Source organism: Arvicola amphibius, chromosome 2 (genome assembly GCF_903992535.2).
Source record: "Arvicola amphibius chromosome 2, mArvAmp1.2, whole genome shotgun sequence".
In the NCBI taxonomy this organism is placed as follows: domain Eukaryota; kingdom Metazoa; phylum Chordata; class Mammalia; order Rodentia; family Cricetidae; genus Arvicola; species Arvicola amphibius.
Window position 1 is genome coordinate 73,842,581 of NC_052048.2, and position 20,952 is coordinate 73,863,532.

General features: G+C 38.4%; 1 non-coding gene across 1 annotated transcript; it reads right to left on the minus strand.

The window, feature by feature from the left end:
• Positions 1-4,544: 4,544 nt before the first annotated feature.
• Positions 4,545-4,648, minus strand: LOC119808549. Its single transcript, XR_005284476.1, has one exon. It is a non-coding gene; the product is annotated as a U6 spliceosomal RNA (small nuclear RNA).
• Between the last annotated feature and the right edge of the window lie 16,304 nt (positions 4,649-20,952).

Sequence of the window (20,952 nt, forward strand, 5' to 3'; positions counted from 1 at the left end):
TGTGTGTGTGTGTGTGTGTGTGTGTGTGTACATCTAATAACAATTAGTAAAAAATAAAGATACCTGACCAGAAATTTGTATTATATAGGATAGCCTTACATGGAAAGGTGTGGAGGAAGGACTATTGTAATAATATTTTTAAAAATATCCTAGCATAACTGCTTGGAAAACACTCAATGAAGATTGGGCAATGACTTACTTACATTTAGTTTCTTCTGCAAACAGTCATATAACCTTGATTTTTCAGGAAGATATACTGAGAGTTGCAGCTGTGTCTAACATGGCAAAAATAACATGAAGACTGCTCACAGATTACTCTTCTTTTTCATTTTAATGACAAAAATCACATTGTTACAATTCTTATGTAAGTTCTATGACTTATTGACATAAAAAAACCTCCTAAGTAATTCAAGACAATGTGTTGACTTGAGGCCTTGGTTCCATTTTGGCTCTGTTACCCACCACCGGTTGAACCTCTAGTGATTTCTCCATCTTTTCTTTGTGTTTGCAAATCTACTTTTGTGTTAGATAAAAGTTAGCAAAGGGGGCAAACATTGTTCAAAGTCTTCCTATTAGTAAACAGAAACTAAAGTGTTTCTGATGTTCTTGTCTCTTTGATAGTTCATTAGGATCTACACAAATCATCTCAATCAAACCTACTTAGGTTCTTCCAGGATTAAAACTATTATCATGACTGATTTTAGCTGTCAATTTCATCAGACTAAGATGTGCCTAGAAGATTAGGGAGCACACTTATTGGTATATATGCAATGCTATTTCCAGAGGAAGTTAATTAGGGGCACGGCTGGAATAAGAGAAGACAAAGGAGATAGCCCTCAAACTCAGTTATTCTCTCCCCCTCTCCCGCTCCCCCTGCTCTTTCTCTCTCTGTGTCATCATCATCAGTTTTCACTCTTCCTCTTTTTCTCTGTCTCCAATGTCTTACTTCTGCATACAACATGTGACCTGTTCTTCTCCATCCCACCCCCAAACGCATGATTGGAACCTCTGAAATTGTGAGCAAAATAAGTAATTTCACACTTTAAATTGTTCTGTCAAGTACTTTTGGCACTGTAATGAAAACTAATTCACTTACTCAACTACAAATGTTCTTTCATGAATTACACCTGGTGGTATCTCAGTATGTGTTCTTTTGAGAAAGGTCATCATAGCTGAGGTTAATACAAATATAGAATACTGTGTTGACTCATTTTGTATATCATTGAGATGGACCATGGATTGAAAGGGTGATGTCAGATAAAAGAAGGGTCAACAGAAGACAAACTGCTATGTGGTAAAAGAAAGCCAGAGATGCTGAAAATGTCTTTTCAAGTCACAATAGACACAGAGACCTGAAACACACAGGATTCTCTTAGAGGTATATTATACTCTTCATATATTTCAGATCCACAAAGATAACATTTTTGTTTTGACCCAATATCATGCCTATATCACTGGAACTGATTCTTGGTAGTTTTAAATGCATTGAAAAGCCAAAGTGTATTAATGAGGTTAAATCAAATGAAATAGACTGTATTTGAAGAAGAAATAATAATTCATGAAATCATGAGGACACTAAGGTAAGTGGACATCCTGTTATAATGCTATCCATTTTCTGGCTAAGGTGTGTGTGTGTGTGTGTGTGTGTGTGTGTGTGTGTGTGTGTGTGTGAAATGGGAATTGAATTGAATTCAGGGTCTTAAACAAGATAGATCTCTACTACTGAGCTGCAGCCCCTGCTCATGGAATTCAGCCTTATAGAGAAGAAAGATTCATTCTCCAATTATGTTTACAGAAAAACTAATAATAAATTAACATTAAGAGTCAATTAAAAAAGATTACAGACAAACCAAACTACAAATTTGTATGTGATCAAAATTAATGGTGTAAGCAATTGAATTATGATGCCCACTTAACAAAGAATGAATCAAAGTGTAAAAGGATGAAAAAATACTCTGTATTTATTATTGATTAAAATAAAGACAAGCTTGTAGAATAGTTTAATAAAATAATTCAATTAGTCTTCCCAAAGAAAATGAGGGAGATATTTCTGAAAATAAATTAAAAAACTATTTTAAGAATAGTTACCTCTAAGGAGTGTAGATAGGAGTGGCGGGGCTGCTTCCCGCCACCCGGCCGCCAGTTAGCTTTACACCCGAAATAATTACACGGAAACTGTATTATTTTAAACACTGCCTGGCCCATTATCTGTAGCCTCTTATTGGCTAATTCTCACATCTTCCTTTAACCCATATTTAGTAATCTGTGTAGCACCACGAGGTGTGGCTTACCAGGAGAGATCTTAACCTGCGTCCATCTCGGAGAGGAGAAGCATGGAGACTCTCTATGGAGACCGCCTGAAGTGTCTCCCCAACTCTCCCAGAATTCTGTTCTGTCTACTCCACCTACCTAATTTTCTGTCTCTTAAAGGGCCAAGGCAGTTTTCTTTATTAATTAACCAATGAAAGTAACGTAGACAGATAACTCTCCTCCATCAAAGGAGGGGCATTAACAACACAGAGGTATGGTTAGAGGAGGCTACTACCTTCAAGCTAATACCTTCTGTGTACTTCAGGTCTCACAAAGTGTGTTTTTTTAATTAAACAAATTTATTTAAAACTAGCATGAATCAATTGCTGTGGCCAGGAAATGATAAAGGAATTTTTATGACGTCAGCCATATTCATTCTGAAACAGTTCATATGTAAACATTAACAGGACAAAAACAAAAATCAATAAATTCTCACCTAACATTGAGAAATTTTTGTGATTTTATCCCCCACCTACTAAATAAGAATCATGAAAAATATAGACAGAAATTCCTGGATAATTCTCTTTACTCCATTAATCTGATGTATCTCATAGCTATAAATAGTAACATAAATTGAATGTTTTATTGTATATACAAGTGATTGAAATGATATACTATACTGTTTTATTTATCTTAATATTTTATAAAGGAAATATAATTCCTACTCATCTTCAGTTTTCATTATTTACATGGTTTAGGTGTGATATGCTTCCCTGACTCTCTTTCTTGACTGAAGGACTTCAAGCTTAGATACTGACATTCACTTGAACACCCAAATGAAAATCAGATAGTTCCATGCTCCCTTTTGAAACTGCCTTGCTTGAGGTCATAGCCATTACTAAGACAGCCTGCTCAGTGAGCTGGAGAAGGTGTATGAATTTGAGAGTGGAATTACTTCTCAGCATACATGAGAAAGCTTTGCAATACCATACTCACACCTAGCTTCAAACCTTATGAAGAGTCCTACAAGAAAAGGAAAGACACAGTTCAGAGCAACTTTAAGAGTCCATTAGATTTTCCCAAATTCATGGATAATTTGAAATGTAAATGGTCTGCCTTCTTTGAAAATATAAATATGATAGGATTTACCAAAATATAATTTATTAAACTATGACAGAATAAAGAAACCTATGTGACAAAGCAACTGAATAAAACATATTAGAAATTTTTAAAACACTAAAAAAAAATTGTGGGGAGATTTGTAGCTAGCTTATAATCTTTTATTTGTTTTTTTAATCTAGAAGAGGCACTATTCTATATGTACTTCAGCATCAGTTAGTTTATGTATTCCATACTCAGTCTTAATAATCAGGTATGATAACTCCTGATGTAACAGCTGAGGAAACTGAAGAACAGAGACGCTCAGTTCCCTGCCAAGACAGAACAATGAATAATAGGGAAAAGCTTACATTGAATGAACATTCTGTGCCTAAGGTATCACTAAAGCATTTTACAGAGTCTGCATTCTCATGAGCCACGTGGGAAGGAAACATACACACCACAATGGGAACACTATTTCATACTCTCTAATTTAGCAAACTTAAGTGTTTATCAATAATAGTGAATGAAATTGAGGGAAAATGAGAAGTTTTAGTTGGTCAAACTAATATTTGTATAACAGCAATTTTGGAAATATGTAATGAAATTTATGATGAAAATGCAATTGAAGAAATTTCCATAAGTTCCAAAAGTCCTGGGCAATTATCAATAGTAGCTCTTTCAGAAACATCTCAAAACTCCATCAGGAGAGAAAGAGACACATCATTTTTTAATTGCACAATGTTCAGTGCAAGAATAAAACCTAAATACAGTTGGTAAGTGGTGTCCAACAGTCTCACCATAGTTATGGCATTATAGTTAAGATTTCAACTCTATTGAGCTTTCAAAAATTTATTTTTTCCTGTCATATGATCATCTTTGAGAGTTTCCCATAGGTATCCAGACATAGCAATACTCTTAATCATCCGTATGTAATTTGATATATTGATCACAATATTCTGATATGTTAGAAAATTGTGTCTCTCTTCTTATACACTAATTGTACGGAATAGTGAGCTTCATTGACATTGTCATGTTAGAATGCACTTTTCCTGATATTAGTCCTCTCTACTGCCCTGTTTGTCCTCTTCCCTCTTTCACCCTTCTACAGTTTAATAGTCTAATTCTACCTAAATTTCACAAAAGAGAGAAAAACTTGAATACTTCTATTCATAAGACTTACTTATTCCATTTAACAGAATCTGAAACACTTTATGAATCCACTTTTTATTCTAGTACAGAGGCCCTGCTGATCTCTGTATCATTTCCATTCTAATGTATATGCTGTCAGAACGAGTATCAGGCAAATACATTCCAACAAAAATTGTGAGCAAATGCACGAAGAAAAGGAAACTATGACAGAACATAGTAATGGATGGAATGTGAAGGGGCACAGAAGTAGGCATGTCAGAAGATGCTTATCCGCAATCGAGTAACATCATGTATACCTTGCACCGGGGCTAGAGTGCTCTTCAACAACTACTACAGCTGATCATTAGACGTGGTTACAGAAGAGTCTCATGATTATGATCACCTTGAGGAGATTTACTGTCGCCATTTTAGGAAATAAATCTCAGGAGGTACTTCAAAGAACAGAAGATTGGTATAAAACCTACCATATGTGGTTGGGAGGCACTCTGAACCACTGACCAAAAGTAAGGGTGGTGGAGATTGGTAACTGTGAGGTAGCTTGTTTCCATTCTACTAGCAAGTTTTACATTTGATTCACATTCATGGCTAAAGCAACAGTAGTGGGTGACATACACATTCCTAATAGTTCTCTTTCCAGCATTTTCACTTTATTTTTACAGAGAGAGTCAATAGACATATTAATACTCTAAGCCATACCGTCTAAGGAAATAAGATAACTCAGAAATATCAGGATCCCAAGCGAGCACTATGTGTGGAACAGAACCAGGTAATGAATGGTTTGAGTAAATAAATAGCCAGTATTCATAAGCAGATTTCATCTCCCAAGACAGAGATTCTGCTAGAAAATATGGTTAAGATCCTCTTAAGCCATTAAATTACCTTGTCTCGGCGAGCCTGATGCCCTGGGCACTCCCAGACCATATGGCAGAAAAATATCTTGTCAAGAATTTCATGGCTGACATCAATCTGCAGCATTGAGAGGCACAGCTGCCTTGCTGGAGAGGGTCCAGGATATCTCAGGACTGCTTGTTCTTTCTGGAGATAGATGGAAAGGCTGTGGCATGGGCCCACAGCTAGGTTTGCACTTTTCTACAGGGGCTACGGATCACAATCCATAGCCTGGTGTCTTGCTGCTCCAGTCTCCTGCTCTGTCTTCCTAGTATAAATAACACAAGTGGTACCCAGGGCCATGAAGGCTTCAGGGAGAGACATGCAGCCTTTGTAGAGAATCCCAGCTTCTTCATTCTGATGTGGATTTTATCGAAGGGAATAAAAAGAAGCCAGGTAATAAGTGGACTGACTATAAATCTCGCTGTTTTTTTTCCCTTATTCCAATCTTCTTGAAAAAAGCTTCCTTACAAATGTCTGTGTGGCCTGGAATTCACTTTATATATACCACACTAGCCTTGAACTTTCACCAATCTTATTGCCTCTGTGTTCCAAATGCTGGGAATATGGATGTATGACACAGTATCAGGATGGAAGGTTGGATGGTTTTATTTGTTTCAATACCAGCATAACTTGATTGGATCTGATAACACTTTTTCCAGAAGGCTTGGAGTCTACTCCATGAAACATGTAGACTTTTTTTATTAATTAATTTTATGACTTCATATGAGTATATGTAATTAATTATGCTCACATTCATCCCCATCACTTTCTCCTACCTCATTCCATTTTCTACTGAACCCCTTCTTCCAAAATAGACACTCTTCATGCCTTAAGCCTCATATTTTTAATTGTCTTATGAGTCATCAAATCTAATTAAGACTTCCTGCTTGAGCATGAGTGAAGGGATATCTATTAGAACAAGACAGCTAACCAGTGGCTACAGCACTGAAGAAGGTGTGATAGTCTCTCCTGCAGCAGCTCTTAACTGCCAATAACACCGCGGGGAGGGGTGGAGTCTGGTGAGCTTCCATCTCTCACATGATTGATGGAAGGTCATGAACCCTATCTCATGCATGTCTTGCATAAGTAATCACAGCTGCTGTGAGTACAAGGAATACAACTGCCAGGAGGAATCTGAGTACCAGACCCAAACACGTAGCTTCATAAAATCATGTGGTATGCCAGGCAACTCATTTGCACCTTCTGATCAATAGTCTACATTTGCCCATGAGGGTTGCCTGAAAGTGACACCATTGGTTTAATAATTATTTGAAAATATGAAGTGATCTCATTAAGCCACTGTTGAGATGAAAACACTATTCCTTTCAGAAATATTTTTGACAATTTTTAATGTATTTTATGTATTTTTTTCTTCATTTTGCTTTGTTTATTTGTCTAGATTTTTAGAGGGAAAGATAGTACTGTCCTTGACTTGTGGTTGGTGTGTGTGTGTGTGTGTGTGTGTGTATCTGTGTGTGGTATGGACATGTATGCATGCATATATGGGTGGTTGCACATGCATATAAGAATGCATACATGTGGAGGACAGTGGAAATTTTGTCTTTTTATGTTCACCAGCTTATTTGTTGAGGTGGGCGTCTCTCACTGAACCTACAGTTCATCAATTTGGCAAAGCTAGCTGGCTAGCAAGCTGAGAGATGCCACTGTCTCCACCTCCCTAGGTCTTTATAGGCATGCACAACCACACTCAGCCTTTTCATCTGTGCTGGGAATCTGAGCCTGGGTCCTTCTGCTTGCTCACGAGGCATTTTACTCACTGAGGCATCTACTTAACTATATCCTTGCTTCATTCTTGACTTCAGCCTTCTGTGCGTTGTTCACAAAGGCTGTGGGTTAGCAATAAGACATCAACCAGTATTGGTATTTGGCTCCATCAGACAAGCATGACAATAAAATAACAGCAAGGAATGGCATTTTCCCTTCTTATTTTATTATGATAATCAGGAGGAAGACAGGTTGGAGAGTTCAAGGACTGGAAGTCTTAACCTGGAAATAGACCATGCCCTGAATATGGAGATGAGTAAATTAGGGATGCCATGGAAACACACACTAAAGCAATGAATCAAAAATTGTTCTCAGATTCCTGAATGCCTAGCAGAGAGCAGATACCCAAAATGAGTCAATCAGTTTAATCTCGTAAGATGATGACCCCTGTCTTCAAAGTCTGACCTGCATATGTGAATGTAACTAAGTAACATTATGACCCTCACTTCTGGTTTCAAAGAAGACTTCTACAATTTGTGTGTTTATGTGCAAAATGAGTTTAAAAATCACTTTCTAACAGTATGCCATTTTCATAAAGCTGATTTTTCAGACAATGAAAAACCTATTTACCACATTTTTATTCTTCCTTCAAGAACATGAATTTGTATCCAACAAGACTGTAACACATTGCAAATCAGGCTGAGAACTCCAGCCTTGATAACATCAGATACTGCATGATAATAGATAGATTCTTTCTGGATTAGCTCTTCCTTTGTTGGGTTTAGCTGATGTATTATTTTAGTCTTATATTTTACTAGTTGAAAACACACAGGCAGAAATTTAAATGGAGTGAAGATTTGTTTGATAAATGATTGAATAATTGGAAATATTTTAAACAAGAAAATTAAAAATCTCTCCCATCTTGCATTACAGGTAGGAAAATGAGCAAACAATGTTCTTTAAAATAGGAAGCAATTATTCTTCCTCAGGAAAAACAAAATGTGTCAGTTAAGCTACCTCTTGTTTGTAGACAAATAAATTACACAAAAACTGTATATGACAAATCCCTTAACACTTAGAAATGTAATATGACAAGATAACAGAACAAAACTGGAAAGACAGAGGATTTGGGGAGGAAAAGAGAGAAGGTATAAATGACTGTATTATACCCTCAAAAAAACTTTAAAAAGAATATCCCTGTGGATATTAAGTGTTTTTTTTTTTAAATTTCAGTTTTGTGGTTTTTTTTTTTTACCAAATTTCTTAAAAATCATGATTCTTGCCATCAAAGAACTAGAAAACATATAAATGAAAGCTGAGATACTCCAATGGTCCACCTTGAAAGTCAACTTGAGGAACTCCATAGGGGCAAACTGAACCAGCTACCTAGGCCAGAGTAGGTCTGAGCCAGTGATTTCCAAAAGAACAGGATTGAGCCAGCGACCTGAGCCAAAGCAGGCCTTGGACAGTGAACTCCACAAGAGCAGGAGTGGATCCAGACCAGGGTCATTTGCAGAAGCAGGCCTGGGCCAGTGACCTAGGCCAGAGCAAGCCTGGAGCAGTAAGCCCCATGGGAGCAAGACTGAACCAGCCACCTAGGTCAGAGTGGGCCTGTAAAAGCAAGCTACATGGGAGCAGGAACAGATCCAGTCAGGAACATTTATGGATCCAGGACTGAGCCAGCAACCTGGGCCAGAGCAGACCTGAGACAGTGAACTCAACAGGAGCAGGTACAGGAAAGCAACACATTGGCACCGAAGATCACTTCCTAAATATAACCCCAGTAGCACAGACACTGAGAGAAACAATTAATAAATGAGACCTCCTGAAACTGAAAAGTATCTATAAAGCAAAGGATATGGCCAATAAGACAAAACGGCAGCCTACAGAATAGGAAAAGATCTTCATAACCCCACATCAGGCAGATAACTTATACTGGAGAGGCTGTGGGTTAAAGTGAACTCTTCTGCATTGCTGGTGCGAATGCAAGCTTGTACAGCCCCTTTGGATGTCAGTATGGTGATTTCTCAGATAATTAGGAAAAGACCTTCCTCAATACCCCAAAATACCACTTTTGGGTATATACCAAAGGAGGCTCAATCGTGCCACGAGGACATGTGCTCAACTATGTTTAGCAGCATTGTTTGTCATAGCCAGAACATGGAAACAACCTAAATGCCCCTTGACTGAAGAATGGATAAGGAAAATGTGGTACATTTAAACAATGGAGTACTACACAGCAGAAAAAAATAACGACATCTTGAATTCTTCAGGCAAATGGATGGAGCTAGAAAACATAATTTTGAGTGAGGTAACCTAGACACAGAAAGACAATTATCACATGTATTCACTCATAAGTGGTTTTTAAACATAAAGCAAAGAAAACCATCCCACAAATCACAGTCCCAGAGAACCTAGACATTAATGAGGACCCTAAGAGAGACATACATAGATCTAATCCACATGGGTAATAGAAAAAGACAAGATCTCCTGAGTAAATTTGGATCATGGATACCTTGGGAGAAGGTTGAAGGGGAGAGGAAGGGCAGGGAGGTGAGCAGAGAAAAATGTAGAGTTCAATAAAAATCATTTAAAAAAAGAAAGTCAACTTGATAGACTTTAGAATCTCCATGAAAACAAACAACTAACCAAACATCTTTGTGAGGAAGTTTCTTGATTAGGTTCCCGAAGGTGGGAAGACCCACCAAAAGTGGATAAGACCATCCCATGACTGCAGTCTTCTAATAAATAAAAGGACAAAATAAGATAAGCCTAGTATTCACCTCTTTCTGGTTCCAGGCTGCATACACAATGTTTTCAGTTACCTAGTGTTCCTGCGACCATGCCTTCTTGCCATGGTGGACTGTATTCTTAAACCATAAGCCGCAATAAGTTCTTCTGTTGTAAAGCTGGTTTTCTCGGATATTTTGTCTTGAGGAGAAAGTAATAAATGTGGATGATATTCTAGCAGAACATTTCAGATATGTAGTAAGATAAGAAAATGAATTATACCCTTTTGAGGAACATCTGTCCCTTCATTGTTTCCTTTTATTCTTTCCTTCATGCTAATGAGAGATACAGCAATACAATTCAGTGCATAGAGGAGACCCCTCTTTGCATTGAATCATTGTGCTTATGCAAAGTATTATCAAGGATCATGTGGACACAAATGAAAATGTCCTGGAGCTGTGTAACCAGACAGCACAGCTGGCTGCCAATCTGGTGTTAGCTCTTCTTTCCTGCCCATATGTATTGTGAATTTATCCTGTTTGTTTTTTTATCAACTAGACACAAACTGGAAAGAGAGACTCTCAGTTGAGACATTGACTCCATAAGACTGACTTTTAGGCAAATCTGTTGGCCCTTTCCTTAATTAATGGTTGATGTGGGAGGTCCCAGTCCATTGTGGGCTGTGCCATCTCTGGGCAGGCAGTCCTGCATTATATAAGAAAGCAAAATGAGTAAGCCAGTAAGCAGCATGGCCTCTGCTTCAGTTCCTACTTTCAGTTTCTCCCCTGACTTCCTCCCATAATTGACTGTAAAATGGAAGTGGGAGTTAAATTAATCCTTTCCTCCCCAAGCTGCTTTTTGTAAGAGTGTTTTATCATAGCAATGGAAATTTTAACTAAGACACAGTTCAACAAATCTATGTATGTGAATGGTACATCACCAAATATGAAATGCATGAGCAAAATGCCTGACTGTGGAAATACTATTGATGATGTGACCTCAAGAAGAGTCTTTTTATGTTGCTGAGCATTTTTATGTGCGAAATTGTAAACATAAAGTGTGACCTCTATCTCAAGTAGTATGCAGCCCCTATCCTCCAGCCTGAGATATCAGATGGTCCTGAGCTGCTGTCAGTACAGTCAACATATTCTGAGTCCTGTTTTGTTATGTCAAAGAATGAGGATTCACATTCAAAACCTAAAGTTCCACGGATCACATTCATCAGCCAGTAAGTGCCTATTATGTCTTCCTTGAAATGGAAATGGATTTGTATTTTGTTTCTTGAATGTACTACTCCATAAAACATGTCCCCTCAAAGATAGATTGTGACCCTGGGTAACTTTTTCCAATGCTTTACTCTTGAGTGATCATTACAGAGTAAGAAGTCAAGAACAAACAAAGGAATAAGTAAATAAATGAATGAATACCTACACAGATAAAGTCCCCAAACGCCTTCCATGTGGATTCAAAATCCTCCATCCAAGGTGACCCTCCTAAGGTTATATGATTTTTCTTTTGTATTTTAACTATTATTCATGGCAGTTTGAAATGTCTCTAAGGGGGAACATCTAATACATTTGTGCCTATGCTTTCATCAAAACGACAGCATGAGAGAGGTTGCTTTTGAGCATTCAAAATGTTTATCTCACCATGAGTCATAATGGTCAGATTGTGTGACACCATTATTGGCTGGAAATGTTGCTTTTGTTACACCCAACTGTTTTTTATTCCCATTTTATAGATTTGATTTTCCCTTGCTCTCACCCCCTGAGGAATGGCAGGACGTAAAACCTGACCTCTCTTTGAAAGTTAAACATTCTTCAACCAGCTGCATGAATGTTCATTCTTCCTACCCTGGCTCTTACATAAGGAAAAAAAACTTATGTGTAATCCAAACATGGATACAGTAAGGATATTACTACAAAGTTGCAGAAGCAGTCAAGTAATGAGTGAACTTGTCTTTGATTCTGTGGCTCCCATCTATAAGACCCAACTCCACCCTTGAGACAGTGTCATTTGTCATAAACTGACTTCTGGTCACAGTGTCTTCTGCACACTTCACACAAATACCTTCTGTTCCCTTCCCTACAAATGCCTTCACTCCCCAACACACACATAAATGTCAATGCCAAGGTCAGTCTAGTCACTCCCTTAAGGTAAAAAACAAAATACCATGTGCTTTTCTGTAGTGATTGTCTGTAATCTAACAAATAAAGTTTGCCTGAAGATCAGAATGCAGAGCTAAACCACAAGCTATAAAGGACAGGCACTGGTGGCACACACCTTTAATACCAACAATGAGAAACAGAGGCAAATAGATCTCTGTGAGTTCAAGACCACACAGGGCTACTCTAGATTGATCCAGTCTAAAAAAGAAACAGAGCTGGGCAGTGGTGGCGCACGCCTTTAAGCCCAGTATTTAAGAGTCACACACAGACCTTTAATCCCAGCACTAGAGAGGTGGAGACAGGAAGAAATATGACAGGGTAGGGAGAAGAATATAAAGCAGGAGAAGACAGGAACTCAGATATAGTCTGACGTATGGTGGAGAGAGATGCAGTCTGGAGACGCAATCTGAAGATTCATAGAAGCAGGTTTGCCCTTTTGTTCTGAGCACTGGTAAAGATAAGAACTCTAGTGATTGGCCACTTTGCTTCTCTGATCTTCAGTATTAACTCCTATATCAGACTCTGGGTTTTTATTTTTTAATGCCAATTAGAATTTTTGCTACCCTTTTTTTACACACTCCTGACACCAACCCCTTCCCCCTCCCCCACACATCAGAGCTCTTCCTTATAAAGAAATAAGGCAATCACTTTCTGGCCTTTAGAATGTGAGGCACATAGTTTCTTTTAGCCCTCTTGACATTTGTCATTCCAAAGGAGGTCAAAATATTAGGGATGAGAGTCCTTTGAAGACTAAAGGGATACGACATGACAACCTGTAAACTTGTAATAAAAGATGTGACAATTATAAAGGACAGTTTCATCATGAACTGTATGGAAGAGTTCTCCAAATATCCTAAAATCAAGTGAATAGAAAACATATTAAAATAATTTTCTCTTGAAAAGCAAATAACAAGAAAGCTAATTAACACATACTGGTATGTATTCATACTCTAGGACAAGTTGGTAAGGGTTTATCCTTTCCATCATGAAAATCAATGTTCCAATCATATGTTTTCGTGTGGTGCTGCTTCCTTAAGGTTTCATCACTTGAAAGGTGTGAAGTGGTTTCACAACATATCTCCCAAATGTGATAACAGATCGCATATAAAATACCATCTCATATATTTAAGTAATATATCAATGAAAGACTTTATTATCAAGTATAATTTACTTCTCATTTCTTCATTTCTTGCAAGTAGTGAATTGATATTCTTAATTTAGATTTCCATCATTTTTAAATTGATAAACTATAAATATTTGTTAAGAGATTTTTTTTCTCGTATACATGCACATTGTAGAATAGCTAAAACTGACCAATTCAAAATCTCTCACCTATCATAATCCCTTTTGAGATGAAAACATTGAAAAGTTACTCTCTTAAGCAATTTTCTAGTGGGAAATACATTGTTGCTAATGTAATTGCCCTATTCTTTAATAGATGGCCTGAATTTATACCTGTCTAGCTAGAAGTCTGTGCTAACATTAGTAATCTCAATTCTCCCAAGCCCTTCCCGCTGATAGCCACTGTTCTATTGTGTGCTCACTTGAAATTAACATTTTAGATTCCATACATGATTAATATACCATGGCATTTGTCTCTATCTTTTTTGACATAGCTTAATGTCCTAGGTTGACAATCATATTGTCAGAATTCCTTTATGCTTTAATAGTATTCCATTGTGTATACTGCTACACTTTCCTTACTTGCTCTTCCAGTGATAGACATTTACTTAGGTAATTTTGGCTTTTGTGACTAATATCACAATGGACAAGAAAGCAAAGAAAGTTCTTTGATATGCAGATTTCATTTCATTTCATGAATAGATACCCATAATAAAAAATTTTGAATCATATGGTAGTTTGCATTTAAATTATACATAATGGCTATACCAAATTACATTACTACCAACAGTACATGAGGATTCTTTGTAAAATTTTCTCTTAAGATTTTAATTCTTATTTATGTATTTGTGTGGGGGTTTATTCCACATGAGCTCAGTGCCCATGGAGGCCAGAAGAGACCATTAGATCTCCTGTAGTCAGAGTTACATGTTGTTGTGAGCCACATAATATGGGTGCTCAGAACTGAACCCAGTACCTCTGGAAGAGTGTCCAGTCCTCTTACCCACTAAGCCATCTCTCCAGACCCAGGGTTTCCCTTTCCCACATTTTCACCAACAAGTCTTATTACTTGTATTTTTCAAAAAGGCATCTAACAGGTGGCTGTGCTTGGAATTGCCCTGTGGCTCAGACATGCTGAGCATGTTTTTGTTTTTTGTTGGATACGTGCTTATTTCTCTGAGGTAGTAGCAAGCTTTCAATTTTTTTGCCATTTGTAAATCGGGGGTAATTTGCTTTCTTGTTATCAATTTGTTTGAGACCCCTGTTTATTCTGAACTTTATCCTCATATCAGATACATGTTTCCAGAACTTTGTTTCCTGTTCTCTTCTCACTCTGCTCTTCTCTGATTGTTTCCTTTGTTGAATAAAAGTGAATATGCCTTAATTCTATTTATGCATTTTTATTGACTTTTGCTTCTGTTGTATGTTTATGCCCATGTATTTGGCTTAGAAATACTATTAGTGGGAATTTATCTTGCCGTAATACTATTAAAAATATGACAAGATTTTAGAAGAAAAACAGTGATCCCCCCTTTATGCTGATACAATTAACCCAGAACAATGGGATGTAGAACCTGAAGGATGGCTCCGCAGTTAGTTATGTTTGTGCTCTCCGCAGAGGACACAGTTTCTGTTCCCAGAGGCTCGGGACGTTTCTACTCCAGCATGATAGGATCCAATGCCCTCTTTTGACCTTCATGGCCCATCTGCACACACAAACACACATACATAAATAAATTTAACTCTAAAAACAACAGTTGAAATAGTCATATTTTATAGTTATATACTTTATAATAGTCTTTTTTATGCAATGTTTAACAAAAGGAAAAGTGAATGATCATCCTTGAAAAGTATACACATATTTGTCTACTAGAATGTTAGTTTTTCATTTCTATTTTTTCATTTTTACTCTTGAGATTGTGATATGGAATAATAACATTCTCCCTTCCCTCCTTTCACTCCACACCATTCCATATGCTCTCCTTGCTCCCTTCAAATTCATGGCCTCTTTTCCTCAATAATTAAAGTCAAGAAACCATAAAAAGTGGTTTCCTTTAGAAAAAATGTAGCTTTCTATTATTTGCCAATATTTTTCTATTCTTTCTACTAAGTATCTAATGTGCTTGTTTGGTTTTGTTAATTTCAGCTTCGGTTCACTGGGTAATTAACCTTTTAGTAATGGGTCATCGTTGTTCTCTGATATATCCTGCTTTAAACAAACACAAAAGTGGAAAAGTAGCACATGAGAAGCACTGAGCCAAAAGGAGAAGAAGTGTTTCTGGGAGACAGATGTAGCACTTTCTAGCTTTGAAAGAGGCCATGATGTTCATGTGACATCACTTTGCCCCTGGTTCAGTTCCTCCTGCCTTTCTTTGGGCAGTGAAGATTTCTTGGCGGTTTTGGAAAGCAGATCAGACACAGATGAGCAGCTAAGGCAGGAATTTCCTGCCTTGTATTTCAAGGTTAGCACTGCTCCACAAAATGTAACAATATATGCATAAGGAAAGGTAGTTTTGGGATAAAGTATTTTCCACACACAAACACTCTAGAAAAGGCACTATATGAACATACTCTGTGAGTGCCAAGGAAGAGACACTAATATGAAGTCTGCTATTTCTTAATTATAATCTCCAAACTGAATTCAAGCTCATAGCAATCTTCAAAATGCTGTATGAGAACAATGATCAAAAGAAAATTAATAGAAACAAATCTGTTTGTAGAAACTAATACCCGTTGTGTGTGGGTAGATGATTGATCCGGTTTGCTGTTAAGTCATGAGAACATGCCTTCAAACTCTACAATCTGCTTAAAAAGCAGTTGTGGACCCATATACACATATGGACCCAGCACTGTGGGGCCTGGGAACAGGAAGGTTGATGGGGCTTTGCTCACTGCCTGACAGCATAACTCTAGATTCAGTAAATAAGGCAAAGAGTGCTAGACATGACAGTGGGCATCCTCTCAGTTCTCTGCATGTACACACACAGGTATGTGTATCTGCACACACACACATGTGTACACACTACAGCACACACATACACTTGCGCACAGTAGTGATCTAAAATAAAGTACAAAGAAATGTATTCCAAATCATTTGTCATAGTTGGTAGGAATGAAGCACAATTCTGGCTGTACTTCCTAATGTCTCATAAACATAATTTTCAATTAAAACTCAGTAGAAAAATATTTTTAGAAGAAATTTGTTTGAATAAGATCACCTTACAATGACATCTGCTGGTCAAGAGTTCAATAATTTTGGATCAATAGGACAATATAACCTTAACTGCAACTCTGTGCCTGATTGAATGACTGACAGAACTCTTCATAGGTCCACCAAACCCACCATCTTCTTCTTTGATCTCCATTGTGCAAATGCACAGCAAGGACCATTAGTCACATACTCCTTCAAGGCCTCCAACAGGCCTATAAGGAAACTGGCATTCTCTCTCCAGGTGTCCTCAACTCAGAGCAAAGAGAAGTTCTCTGTTGTGCTTCTCTTGATTTCAAGCCCTATTCACAGTCTTCCTGCTAGCTGAAGTCTGGTAACCTCTTACAGAAAATATCTCCTATTTATATAATCCTTCATTTGGTGAGACATGACTCTCCTACATTGCTCCTTTTTGTTTTTCTTGTGGATTTTGAGCTCACTCACAATGTTTGCTTAAAAACTTTGTGCAACAAGTCTATTCCTTGGGATTCCTGGGTCAACTTTCTGTTACTTTTTTTTTTAACTCACGTGAATGCATTATGCTTCGGTTGATTGAGTATGACTTGTACTTTGCTTAAGAGATGTTTTTCTATACAATCAGAGGTCAGCCTTTCCCAGAAGTTAGTGCTGTTTATTATAGACTGGACCTGCTTGTTGGTGCTTTACCTAACTTCTGTTTCAGCTTCATTATCATTGAGAAATGTAGATACGGGTATAATGTGTTTCAATCAAATCCACACCCTCTCCCTTCTGTCCAACAACACCTACATCCACCATTTCCCTCCAAACTTCATATGTGTGCTCTTGCTCTCACTCTCCTTCCTTTTTTCCCCACTCTGCTTTTAAATGTGTTAGTTCATTTCGTGGACATCTACAACAAAACAGTGTTTTACTGGACCCAGCAGGGCTATTACACACATAAACTCACGGCAGCTGGACTTCATGCACAAACTGCACAATGTCAACCAGCCAAAACCCTGGTGTGAGGGTGGAGGAGCTCGTGAAATGCCACTCTTAGCTGAGAATGGCAGAATCCATTTTTAAGCAGGATATGGTTCTAGAAAAAATCATATGTACTTCCAACAGATAACTATTTCCCTTAAATCTGTTTGTCAGTTGTTCTTGTCTTTATCCACTTGCTCCATGGCTAAATGTATTGAGGGAAACTTCCTTAAATTCCAGGAACCAAAAGAAAATTAGCAGAATGCTCACCCAGTGCGGCCAACCCCCCTGACCAGCAGGGAAGAACAACCACCAGTCGAGGATTCTTCTCAAATCACACTTTATTGGAGCCTCTTGGTTGAAGGGAGAGCAGGAAGTGAGGGGTCCCGAGTACTAAATGGCAGCCGCTTATATAGGGAGAGCGGAAACGGGTCGTGCCTGGATTGGCTACTCGCTCGTCTTTCGATGCCCCCGACCATGGGATTGGCCATGATTACTGCACACTACTGCGCATGCGAGAGGTTCTGTCTACAGCCTTGCCTAATATGGAGTTGTTTACTCAGTGGTGCAGGGGTTTGGAGCCATCTTGTAATGGCGGCCAGCAAATTGGCTTCCTGCAACCCAGGATTTGCAGCCAGGCGCTGTGTGGGTGGGACATTCCTTACACTTAGATAAGTCATTTACAACTTGCTTTAACTTTTGTGCCTTGCTTGCAGAGAGTTAAAAGGGAGATTAATCTTGAGATCTCCTTAGCATTTTGTGGTATTTGTACAGTTTTGCAAATGCATATACTCTAGTATACATATAAAGTCTGAAAAACTCGGTGTAAGCACTTTCCTAACCCCTTACCTTCCTGACATTCCAGGTTATTTCTATTATGGAAGGTTCTTCCTGGATTAGTAATGTCCAAAGTGTTTACTGTTAGGACCTTAGAAGCACCCATCAAATGCCCCAGGAGGCTCTGAGTCCAGAAAGTACTGTGAGCCATGCTTAATAAAGGCATTCCTGTTCACAGTCCTCTAGGAAAATGTGTGATAGGGAGCCCAAGACAGACCAAGTACAGACATCACCAAGTCCAACTTATTGGTCCAATGAGTTCTAGTAGGCTCACTAACAGGAATACCGGTGTGATGGGTTAATTATAACAGCAGAAATGAGTAAAAGACAGCTGCAAAGCCAAAGCCCATGGCAGAATGAGGGCAGGTTACAAATGCTGAGAACCTGGAGCACAATGAATAGCCTGCAGGAGGCTCAACAGGCTGGAGAGTGATCTTTCCAAATGACTCAGTTGGTCTAAACCTCTTCCAGCTCTTCTTTGAAGCTTGACTTGTGAAGCTGTGGGACAAAAGAATGAATGGGATCAGTTTGACTTCTGTGGAGGCAGAAGAACTGAGTAATATAACTAACCACCCATCTCTCCTTAAGGCAAAGGCTTCAAAGCCCCAAGACCCTATGGAGGAAATCAGTTCCTGATGGACTGGGTTATCAGAGTCATCAGGAACACTTGGTAATCGCCATCTGAAGTTTCCTATAAATGTCCAGAATGGTTAAACAATAGAGAATGGTCAAGTACTTCTGGGAGTACTGGGGGAAAAGAGAATATGTGTTGGAAACCCAGTTGACTGGGCCAAATACAAATATATTCACTAAGGCATTAAGAAAAAGAATGATCCAGTCAGGACCTCAAGAATTACCTTAAGGAGCTCTAGGTTTTTTTTTTTTCTGAGCCCATTGGTGGAGTGAGATCTTTATAATGTAGAAAAGGTTTTGACAGATCCTCAGTGACTTTGACCAGTAGGTAAGAGGTTGTGTAAACCTGAGAGAGTGACACCATAGAATATTACGAAAAACCATAAGCAGCTTACATAGGCTTGTATAGGAATCGACCCTCAGGCTCATATATTTGATTGCTTAGTTACTACTGAGAAGGATTAGGAGATGTGGCCTGTTGGAGTAGGGGTGATCTTGCTGTAGCAAGTGTGTCACTGGGTGTGGACTTTTATGTTTCAAGAGCCTAAGTCTGGCCTAGTCTCTCTCTCTTCCTGTTGCCTGCTGATCTGTATATAGAACCTCTCAACTTCTTCTCCAGTACCATGTCTTCCTACATGATTGCCATGTACCTGCCATTATGATAATGGACTAAACCTCTGAAACTGTAAGCCAACCTCAACTGAAATGCTTTTTTTTATACCTTGGTTATGGTGCCTCTCCACAGCAATAAAACACTCACCAAGACAGTACATCAATCTTCCTTACAACCCTACCAGTGCTGTGCCAAATGAAAGGGGAAAAAATCCAAAAAGTACCCTGCATTTATGGAGTAGGACATGTCCAGGGACAGAAGATTATTTGAATATAAACCCTCTTTATGAGTTGTTGGCACTGGAAGCCCTGTACGATCATACAACCATAAAGTCATTACAACCGCTGTTGATTATTATCCATAATAAGATATTATGACCCTATTGCTATAGACAATTCTTTGATTCTAAGACCTGGAGAAATTAAGCTGGGATTAACCTGGAAACTTCTCCACTGCTGGTTAACATTTGAAGGGCAGTGGAGAACTGTCACTAACATTCTTGCTTGGCTATCAACTCTGCTAAAATACTAACATGTCAGACAGGATATATTTGCTTGTGCTTTGGTGGATCAGTTAGCATGGATAAGATGAACAATTATTCAGTTGGATTTAAGAAGGAGTTTACATCTGGTCCTGTAAGCCATAACAAAACATAAGACCAGGGAGACCACAGGTCTCAAAGCTAGAAGTAGCTTCCACTGTGTTACTAGATGGGTGTGATGTGTGTCCATCAAGCTTCCTTCTAACATTTGTGTTTACAGCTGAGTTCACCATTGTCAACCTCAGCTCATAGCCACTGGTGACGTTTCTGAAAAGTAAGTGACTGTTGCTGTGACACATTGACCTAATCCTGAGCCATAAGTGGACATCTGTAGTCACCCTTGCAATGCTCTCAGAGATCATTGCTGAACAAGGGTTGAAAGAATGTAAGAGCTGGAACAGAATGCTGTGTATCAGCTTTCATGGGCTGCCACCCAAGCTAGGATTGACTTTTGTGATGCAGCTGACTTTAAGTCATTTCTGCTCCTGTAAGTAACCTCTCACCATATTTCAGTAAGTAACCCCAATAAAACTCATTGGTTCATGAAGTTGGATTCTGCTGGTGTCTGTAACTTGTTCTGTCCTGGACTCCCTATCTGGCATAAATAGATATGTGTGTAGCATCTCTTCAGAAAAAGTATTGTCAAACAACAGGAAGCCACCAAATAGATGGGAAACACAGTTACATGAGAAGAAGGGACAGTATTGCTTGCTCTCCCTCTACAAAGACAAGCTACAATTATGAGATGCTTTATCCCAGCCACTGCTGATCTGAAGGTGGAAGGAAGACAAATGGACCACTCACTGAAGACAGCAGCTTCATTTTGAATTAAACATCTGAGTGTGTATTGTTAGCTTTTGTCAAGGTTCCACAGTTCTGAGTTAATTAATTCTGGTATTTGGGGGGAATCCATTGTTTGCTTTTATAAGATGTTACACTTATGTTATAAGCCCTGGAGTTCTCCATGAAAACACTTTTGGTGAAGTCATTCTCTCTCTAGGCTTTTGATTTGATAGGTTTTCTTGTTGTTTTGTTTTGTTTG